Here is a 10,729-nt window from a genome sequence, read left to right on the forward strand (position 1 = left end):
CAATTCCCTTTTTCTTACTGTCACTTCTTTGCATCTCCTGCCATCTCTGTAAAAAGACTGCCTTCTCAGCTCTTCACCCCATAAAGGATTCTACCTCAGTGCCTACTATTCATCATGTGTCAAGGGAAGGAAAGTGTGCTTCAGGTTCTTCTCCTGCTTTGGTCTCATTCTGTGACCCATCGCTTTACTTACAGGAAACCAACAAACAAACAAGCAAACGACAACAATAAAATACAAAATCTGTGCAGTAGAACAGAAATCTTAAGTAATAATACTAGTACAAAATAGGTCTGTTCTTGCAGAATCTTTGTTTTAATCATTTACAGGCGGAAAATACGGACATCTTTCTGCATATTATTTTTCCCACTGCATTTTATCTGGCAACTCAAAACCTTATAGCCGTATGGAGGATGGCCATATAATTTCAGGGTTCAGTTCCAAGCCTTGTGCTGTAGCAGATCATCTGGTGTTTGACCTTCACACAAGCTGAAAGCCTTGGGAAGAACACCACCTTCAGATTTTAAGATCCGTTAACAAAATCAATAGCTTTGTGGCCACTGTGCACATATATATTACATCTGAAACACTCTAAGTTCAGGCCGTATCAAGGATTAGGACCCCAAAAGACACCATCAACAAGCAACAACAACAAGAAGCTGAAATTCCTACACAGACCATGCTCACTGACCAAAAACAAGCCCATGTGACAGCTCAGGTTAATTAGTTTATGTATGCCAGGCCTTTCACTGAAGTTTGAGCTAAAATACAGTAATTAACAAGTGAGGCAGACTGAAGCATACACAGTTATGGCAGCTCGGTTGCTCTGAAATAATCAGGTAAATGGCAATAACTTGACCACCTGTCTAAGCCAGAATGCATCTCAGTATGGCTCTATAATGGGATGAATTTTAAGATTATGATTTGAAGATTAAGATTATGAATTGAATCCAGTTCTCCCTACTGCACCTAGCCCTGTGCTCCTTGTCTAGTTAGGGAATAAGTGTTTCCAAGGGCACTGTTTGTGATATATGTGTTGAGAGCATCTACACCTATGTTCATAACCACCAAGACTGTTTCAGGCATTCACAGTTGATGCACATGCCACCTTCCCCTCTCCCAGGAGCCCCTAGGATCACAAATAATTGTCAGCCAACAAATGTTGTGTTTTTCTACTTATATGAGCCAGAACTCTACTCCTGCCAACACCCATTCTTGTTTATTCTATATCTGTTTGTCTTTCTTGGCATCTCGTGTTGTAGTGCCTAAGAAGAAGCAAGGCACAAGCACTTGGAAGGATCAACTTCTTTCATTCAGGTATCCAAACAGTCAGCAGGTGCACAATGGATTTTGATCAAAAGCCATGCAGGCATTGAAGGCATTGAAAAGGAAGGCTTCATGACTGGCTGCAGAAATTAAAGTGCCCAGTCTTCAACTGAGACAAACTTTAATAAATCAGAATTTTAAAAATCAAAATCCTTGGCCACTAGAGAAATTCAGATCACACCTGGAGTTCAGGATTCACATTGTGACTCATTCTAGGTGGTATGGCATGATTTTGTTCACTTACTTTCCTCAGAAGCAATCACTTGGTGTTTTAGGATAAACATCTGTCAGGAAATAGATCATATCCTATAGGAACAGAAGGAGGAAACTAAGCTTTGTTCATGAAATGCTAAGAATGTATTTTTAACGTCAGGGGCCTGGGGGACTTTCCCATAATTAGTTTACAGGAGTATGTCAGAAAGTCTCTGGCAGGGTACACAGCACTCATAAATCTGCATGAGTGTAAAGTGTTCCAGGGTTCCTTCAAAGGGACTGGACCAGAGGCAAAAATAGCAGGATACCCTTCATGTGGTAATCTCAGGCACCACATACCAGGAGGTATCGGGAATCTTAATGAGGAATCCACTCTCTGGAGACTTTTACCTCTAATCTGCACCACAGGCAAGGAGGGAATGAAGGAGGGAAGAAAATAAACAGAAGTGTGCTCACATTCTTTGACAGAGCCAAAATGGACTTCCAGACTCTTTAATGTTCCCTCATTGCTGACCAGTGATGACCCTGTAAGACAGAAGTAAACATATTCAACATTAGAAATAAGGTCAAGTTCTCAGACAAATTTAAATGCATCTCCACTGGTTTCACCTGCACTTTACAGTCAAAGACCTGCTTCAGTGAGGCAAACTTACCCTCCATTAGGCTTGCAGCATTTGAAAACTGTTTGAGTAGGAAAGAGTGGCAGCTACTCATATACCCAGGAGGGAAAGGCTGGCTTCATCACCAGGAAAGATCATTATTGTCCTAGTCCAGTGGTTTTGGAATGTGAAAGTGTTTTCTTCCCATGAAGACACAAACATTCATAAAGCAAATTTAAAACCACAAAAATTAATTAATTTCACTTAACTTGGGGGCAGGTGGTTGTTTTGTTTTGTTGCCCATCTTAAGGAACAATGGAGTGACAGTTACTGTAACTGCTGTCTTTACAATCCCCCAACTCATGTTTTTTGCTCTTCTCCCAGAAAGATGTGAAAATATTTCCTCATTCTCTGTTTGCCACTTCCTCAAAATGGAGATAAAAATCTAAACAAATCAAAATAGAAGACTACATTATAATGAAACTACCATCTTTCTTGGTAATCTCCTTCAAACCTTGTATGCAATGACCTTAAAAAACTTCACACAGCCCTGAAATTGATTATTGTGAGAAAAGTTTTTCAATACCCCAGTCTGCATGTTAACACTGAGGTAATTAAGAACTGGAACCATTGTATGAGAAATCAGATTTCCAAGCTATTACACAATTATTCTCCTTAAACTAGCTGTCACATATTTCTTACCACTAAAAGTAAAGTGTTTTCAAATTTCCAGAGAGAATTATTTATTTAATTCTTACATTTGAGTCGAAGCATGTACTTCATTCATCAGCTGCTGTCATTCATCCGTTTTTGGAGATGGGACCAAATGTTTTTGCTTTCTCCTTCTTGTGAGCTAGCAAAGTCCCAGTGCTTTTTCAGAATACAGCATGACATGGGACAAGGAGAGTAATTTAAGTGTTTTTAGTGAAATTCAAGGATGAAAAATCCTTTTTCAAATCATCTCTTTAAATAAAGAGAACAAAGTTTGTGCTCAGCAGGCCATTTTAGAACACAGAGAGAATGTATAATTTTAACTCCATTCTAAAGTACTTATCCAGAAGTAACAGTCTGTGCATCAGAGCACACAGAGTACAGTCGGACTTCTTCAGTCTTTCATTTCTCCAGGCACTGTTTCCCACAGCATTCCCCTGGGGAAGCTGGCAGCTCATGGCTTAAACAGGTGTGCTCTGAGTAAAACACTGCCTGGATGGCCAGGCCCAGAAAATGTTGGTGAATGGAGTCAAATCCAGCTGCTGACCGGTCACGAGTGGTGTTCCCCAAGGGTCTGTAGTGGGGCCTGTCCTGTTTAATATCCTTATTGATGTTCTGGATGAGTGGATTGAGTGTACCTTTAGTAAGTTTACAGAAAATGCTTCTCTATGCCTGAGGGAAGAAAGTCCCCACAGAGGTATCTGGATAGGCTGGACCAATGGGCTGAGGCCAATTGTATGAGGCTCAACAAGACCAAGTGCTGGGTCCTACGCTTTGGTCAGAACAACCCCATGCAATGCTACAAGCTTGGGGCAGAGTGGCTGGATAGCTGTGCAGTGGAACATTGAGGCACTGGAGCGTGTTCAAAGAAGGGCAACGAAGCTGGTGAAGGGTCTGGAGCACAGGACTTATGAGGAGTGACTGAGGAAACCAGGATTGTTTAGTCTAGAGAAGAGGAGACTTGGGAGACATTACTGTTCTCTACAACCACCTGAAAGGAGGCTGCAGCAAGGTGTAGGTCCACCTCTTCTCCAAGATGAATAGCGATAGGTCTAGAGGGAACGGCCTCGAGTTGCACCAGGGGAGGTTCAGGTTGGTTATTAGGAAAAATTTCTTCTCAGATGGAGTGGTGAGGCATTGGAACAGGATGCCCATGGAGGTGGTTGAGTCACTGTCCTTGGAGATGTTCAAGAACCCTGTAGATATAGCACTGAGGGACATGGTCTAGTGGGCATGGTGTTGGTGGGTTGACAGCAGAGATAGAAAATCTTAGAGATCTTTTCCAACCTTAATGATTCTATGAAATTGTCCTAGTTCAGTCACACACTCGCTGAGACTGCATTATTGACTCTGCAAATCAAAGAAGCTTCACATAAGGATCTATACCAGGTTCAGTAATGTTATCTGCCCCTCTCTTCTACCAATTTTGCCTTCCACAGAATGAAAATACTTCCACTTTGTAAAGCACTTTGAAAGTTACAGAAAAAAAAAAAGACTGAAAAACAACAAACCATTCTCCAGATTACTTATCACTAAGGACACCAAGATCTGATACTTAAGTAATGCCTGTGAATCTAATAGAAGGATTCATCTTTCAATCTGAGCAAAGGAAATTGTCTAGTATTTTGCATTTACACCAGCTACAAACAACTAAAACCAACGCTGAAGCTTGAGCAACCATAGAAGACCACTGTCCCTAATTCTCATTATATGTAGAACGGCAGGGCCCAGCTGGGAAAGGCAATCTGCTAACATCTTACTAGCTGGCAATGAACAAGAACTAAGTGTGTGCACTGAGTGAGTGCTTCACTTCAGACGCTTGAATGAAGTAACGTTCTACAGTGCTAATGTAAATACAGTTCAATAGAGAGGATGCTGGCAGGAAGCCACTGTTAGGATATAAATTCATGATGCTGGAAGATTAGCTTGGTTTGGCTTGCAGAAGTAAGTTTACAAAGAAATACAGCATCTCACATATATAAATATTTTACCCAGGTAGTAAACCAAGAGAAAGTCTGGATCTTTTTATCACATACCACAGTTAAACAGATGGTTCCACTTCCTCCACAACTTACCCTTATGCTGAAAAAGAACAAGTAAAATGGAAGAGACTCCCAGGTATGCGTGATGTATTTCAGCTAGCCAGGTCAACTGAACAGCATGCAAAGCAGATGAGAAGATACTCTCTTCATGCCCATTCTCACTTGTATCACTCAAAGTATTGATTAATACTGTCCCAAATTAGGAGATTTGGCTGTGAATATGTATATTAACGTTTTCTCCAAAGAGAAGTAGCTTTCCAACTGTTCCTTCAAAGAGATGCTACTGAATCTTCTTAGATTATCATTTATTGTTTTTTTTCTAGCCTTCCTGTTTGTCTCATGCAAGCTCTTTATAAAGATTAAATCTGACAAATACTTGGGAATCCATCCAATGCCCAGTTCAATTGTCATAGGAAGATCATTGGTAGTGGCTGATGGCTGTAGGCATTTGCGCTTTCTGGCAACTGCAGATAGTTTGATGAGGGAAATTTGAACCCAGTGAAAGCAACACAAGGGGTTTCACTTTTTTGCTCCTGGCAAATCAAGTAGCTATATCTTCCAACATCAATAATGGATTGTGCCATTGATTCAGTGTTGACTTAGAGCAGGTCCTCAGTTTCCTTAACTACTTGTAGGCTGCTATTGAAACTTGCCAGTTTCAAGAGGTGTAGGGCTATGCCTTTAAAGCTTTCATTTTCTTCTTCAATTCTTTTATGAATCTGTAAGACTTCAGCTCAATTTTCCATCACCTCTCTCACCTAACATGTCCTTATATTGTATTATATCACAGAATCACAGAATCACCCTGTGCTTCACAGGGCCCATGGCAATTGTCTTCTCTTCTGCATTCTACCATAAAGCTTGAGCAATACTCAAGCACATCATTTCTAAATAACATCTTGTCCTAGGAGTTTCTTATCTACAACAGTCTCTGTTCTTAACTACATCATTCAAAATGGAGTTGCTGTGGATCATCAGTACCATCAATACCAGGTTCCATTTCTCTCTAATCTTAGTTTTATGAGAATGCTTGGGATCCCACTGTTTGTGACTGGATGTGGAAAGTGACTGGGATGCCAGTGGCAGTAAGTGTGACAAGTGTGTTGACCGCAGTAAGATGGCTGGTAGCCATGCACAGCAGAGTCCATATGTGGAAAGTCTCTATCACTGTCCACATCACCTCTGCCACATCAGCCACTAGCCAATGCTCCAGGCACGTGGTTTGACCTTTAGCCTATGTTCCTAAGTTTGTAAGGACCTCACAGCTTCTTCAGTTCCTAGCCTAGACCCCAGGCAATCAAGCTTCCCTGGTTTCAGCGCTAGACTGTTTTTCTTTCATCCTGTTGCACCCGTTCTATCAGAGATAAAAAAAATGGCTGAATTTTGTCCACACAAACCTATTATAATTTTCTAAGTGGTGGGTCTAACTCTCTCTACTTACACTGCTTTCAGCAGTACACCTATTGGTCCATACTCAGTCAATCTCTCTGTCCTGCCTCCTTCAGTTTGAATGTGTGCACAAACTGTACACAAACTAGCTGCTATGGTTTTATTCCCTCCCCTGAGCAATTCTGTTCATGTTGATATTTTATGCTACTTTTATTAGGATTAGTTTTGGCCTCTCACAGTCTTCCAAATAAGCTGGAATCACATGTTCCTCAAACCTTTCTGTCTTTAATTAGAGCATTTCTGTCTGAAGAGCTATCTGTGGCCACCAGAGCTGCATGTTCTAACATAATATAATTATGAATTCCTTCTTGCAGTTCTGCTTTTGGGGAAGAAAAAAAAATTCTCTCTCCTCTCAAATCATCTGATGCCACAAAGCCCTGTAAACCTTGTCAGCACCCATCCCAGTGTTTTACACATATCCTGACATCCCCGGAGGAAATGTTCAAAAACTAAGATATTACAAAGGAAAATGTAACAAGAAGCATGCCTTATTCTGCAGGATAACATCTGGGACATTTGAGCTCAAGAGGAAGGTTGTGGGCACAGGGTCTCCACTTACATTTGGAGCTAACATAGCGCATTCACAGTCTTTGTCTTCACCTTCACCTTGGACTCTAATTGTACACCTGACCTAAATAAAAATCTCTGTCAGTATCTATGCAGACTCCCAAGTGTGACTAAATTTGGGCACTTTTGCCACTAATATAATTCTCTGTATTATTTTTGAGATCCTGACTTTGACTCAAGAAGCAAATTTTATGTTAGAAAGAATAGAATTAATAGCTAATACAATACAATGAGTGGGTGATCTGAGACAGTCAGCACAGCTTCGTCAAGGGAAGGTTGTGCCTGTCCAATCTGGTGGCCTTCTATGATGAAGTGATAGCATAGGTGGGCAAAGGGAAGGCAAGTGATGTCATCTACCTGGATTTCTGCAAGACCTTTGACATGGTCTCCCACCACATCTTTATCTCTAAATTGGAAAGAAATGAATTTGAAGGATGGACTATTCAGAGGATAAGGAATTGGTTGAAAGGTCACAGCAATGAGGTTGTGCTCAATGGCTCTATCTCCAAGTAGAACCAGGTAACAAGCAGTGTTCCCCATGGGTCTTGAGTCTGGTTTTCTTTAACATCTTTGTCAATGACATACATGATAGCACTGAGTGCATCCCCGGCAAGTTTGCTGATGACAGGACAAGGGGAAATGGTTTCAAATGAAAGGAAGGGAGATTTAGATTTGGTCAGTGGGAAGGAGAAAGGAAGGTTTAGTAGCAGATGGTAATTTGTATCCTCCATCCTGTCATAAATTGCTACTACATGGGCCAGTGTGTTCCTGCTTTGGTCAGCAAGGCAGCACTCTGTAAGCCCATATTGCCTAGAAGCTGCCAGCTATATCTGAAACTTGCTTTGTGTTCTCCCCACTTCTTTCCTATCATGATCTTAGATTTTCAGTCTTTTTGGTTTGCCTTTTCCATGCACAGCTGCCTGCCCAGTTTGCTAAATTCTAAAATCCTTCCATGACACCAGTGCTGCAGTTATGGCTCTCCATGCAACATGCTTTTTCTCTGAAAAAGTGGTCAGGTGCTGGAATGGGCTGCGTAGAGAGGTGGTGATGTCACTGACTTTGGAGATGTTGAAGAAACATTTAGGTTGTTGTACTGAGGGACATGGCTTAGTGGGAGATATTGGCGATAAGTGGATGGTTGAACTGGATGATCTTAAGAGGTCGTTTCCAACCTTGGTGATTCTATGACTCTATGTTTCAGAAGAGGGAGCAGGACACTTCTGGATTGCTTTCTGTCATACATTCAACAGACAAATGCATAACCAAGGTTGTGCATTCCATGGGATGGAAAAAATGACACGAATGAAAATTCCAACTTTTGTGGCTAAGAACAGAAAAGGCAGAAATACACAGATGAGGTGATGAGAAGCCAACTAGTAGCAGCAACAGAAAAAAATACGTTTTTAAAGATGAATAATATATTGCAGGGTTCAAAATATACAGTGTCGTAAGACTGGCTGCTTTTCATGGGACATTATGGTTGTTTATAAGCTATGCATTTTACAATTACAATGACAGTACTTGTGCAGTATGCTTAGTAACCTTCCCAAGGTAACACAAGAGATTTCAGTAACATCCAAATGCTCACTGATATAGTTCCTCCTGCCTCTGCACAGTCTGCAGCTTATTAATGAGAAGAGCTGAAAAAAGATACATCCATGTTCAAGAACAATAGCTCTGAGTTTGTGTCCTGTACAGACAGAAAGGGAAGGGGAGATGACACTGCTGATGTCTGTTCCGAATAGCAAATGACGCATCAAACCACTGAAATTTCCTATGCTTTTGTTTCCATATTTGCAAACTGAGGCTACCACAAAGGCTGTCATGAGGCATGTAGTTCAAAAGTGCCTTGAAGCCACTGATAGTAGAGTCCTGGATATTGCTAAACATCAGCTTTCAGTTTAGGATCTCAAATAGGAAATAATAGAAATAGACAACATTATCCTGTAAGATAGGCCACAATGTGTGAAACAAAAAAACCAGCACTGCCACAACAGCCCCTTTGTGAATGGCGCGACAGGGGCTGAGGTTTGTATTTATACAAGTCTGTACAGATCCCCGTATAAACACTGGCCTGAGATGGGTCAGTGAATGCACTAAATGAAGGCACCATGACATTATTCTGCATTGTCCTACTGATTCCAATAAAAACACTTACCAATGCCTAGTCACATGTCTTTCTGACCTGCTAGATTGCATATTATTACACTTGCTTACTGGAATAACAGAACGGGAACGCTTTCTACAGAAGTGGGTTTTTGGTCAGAGAGTTTAGTACTGAAATGGGTTTCTCATATAAAGAGGCCTTCTTGTCCCTGTGTCACACCCTTACTACCTTAGTTCAAGGAGCACCCAGCACAAAGCACAGGTAAGAGTGAATTCTCTTTGTCTGAATGTGCTTATTTTCCTCCCACACACAAACAGAGTGAGAAGTTTTTAAGCACTATTTTCCCCTGCATGAGTGAGATGGCCTCTGCCAGGTGCTCCTGAGAAAAGAGCATATCCCTTCATGGCTCCATCCTCTGGCTGCAGTCAGCTAGCAAGGAGTTGAGAGAAGAGACATCTGTTTCAGATTAAGGAATCTGTTCCAAAACTTTCTGTTCAATGCAAAAAGCACAACAGCACCATGAAACAGCCAGATTCCTTCGAAAGGGAAAGGATGGAGAGAACACAGCAGATGCAAAGTAACTTCTTGCTATGACCTGTCCAAGGATGGCAAGAGGAGAACTACAGTAAAAACAGTCATTAGGGTTGAAATTAAGTTACAAGCTTGCCACAGGATAATAAGAGCTTTACCATTCCTCAGAATTAATACATTTTTCAAACATAAGGTTTTCATCAATCTTTTTTTTTAAGCAGAGAAAAAAGTATGAGTACCAAAGTAAGAAAAAGCAGCAATAATTCAACATTTTCCAAAATATTAAAGCTAAGAAGTATGAGGAAAAATTGATTTGTGCCTTTCTAGACAGCTAAGGATTATAGAAGGAGGTTATTGGCTTCTCTGGATTCCGAGCTCTTTTTCCCTCTAATTCCTCATAGATTTACAAAAGTTGGAAGCTTACTATGCAGCAGGCTCATCAAATGGTGAACTTGTCAGTAACTTCTCTCGAAGACTTCCATTTTAATAACCATCTGATTAAAGGAGAGAGGTTTTAATTTTGCTTTAAAATAAGAACACAGATGTAATGTACGTATTATGTTAATTTTGGGGGTATTTTGCATGAAACATAAATTGAACTAGTTTGTTGTTGATGTTTTTAATTAATATTAAAAGCAGAGGAGCATTTGTGCATCACATGGACTCTCACTGAAACCTGAAGCTGAACTGAACATTGCTTGGAGACAGGTTATTGCTTCAGCAAACATTTTTATTTTTCATTTAGAATAAGAAAACAGCTCACATCCTATGCATCAAATGCTCCTTCTGGTCTAATTGCCACTGCTGATAAGTGTAAACATCTATTTTTTTCTTGCAAAAATCACAGATGATCCATTCAGTACAATAAAATAAGAGAAAAGCAAGAGTTTGAGGGATTTGAGGCATCTGTATATGTCACTAGATGGCGTTGCAAAACAGTTATGGTATAGCTTAATGGCAAATCACAAGGCTGTGAAAGTTGATTAATAAGCTGCTGTGCTCACATGTGATACTTTGGAGAACCTGCTCATGTAGCACATTCACTGAACTAGGCTCAGGTACCAGTTCCCAGTCAGAGATGCTACAGTGACAGACCGTACAAATGACACACACAAATGACCAGTTTTCTTTCTCTACTGCTGCCCCGACGCAGCTATCTTGCAAGTGTAGTGAGATCCTCATTCCTA

At 40.7% G+C, this 10,729-nt stretch overlaps 1 long non-coding RNA gene across 1 annotated transcript in view; it reads right to left on the bottom strand.

Annotated features, from left to right (window-relative positions):
- LOC128091231 (uncharacterized) overlaps positions 1 to 2,058 on the bottom strand; it is a 105,740-nt gene extending 103,682 nt beyond the window's left edge. The window contains exons 1-2 of the long non-coding RNA XR_008211309.1: positions 1,993 to 2,058; positions 1,568 to 1,629 (exon numbers count right to left, since the gene is read on the bottom strand). This is a non-coding gene — a long non-coding RNA (uncharacterized LOC128091231). The remainder of the gene's footprint in view (positions 1 to 1,567; positions 1,630 to 1,992) is intronic.
- Positions 2,059 to 10,729: the final 8,671 nt, after the last annotated feature.

This window comes from Tympanuchus pallidicinctus, unplaced genomic scaffold, assembly GCF_026119805.1.
Source record: "Tympanuchus pallidicinctus isolate F22 unplaced genomic scaffold, pur_lepc_1.0 scaffold10, whole genome shotgun sequence".
Classification (NCBI taxonomy): domain Eukaryota; kingdom Metazoa; phylum Chordata; class Aves; order Galliformes; family Phasianidae; genus Tympanuchus; species Tympanuchus pallidicinctus.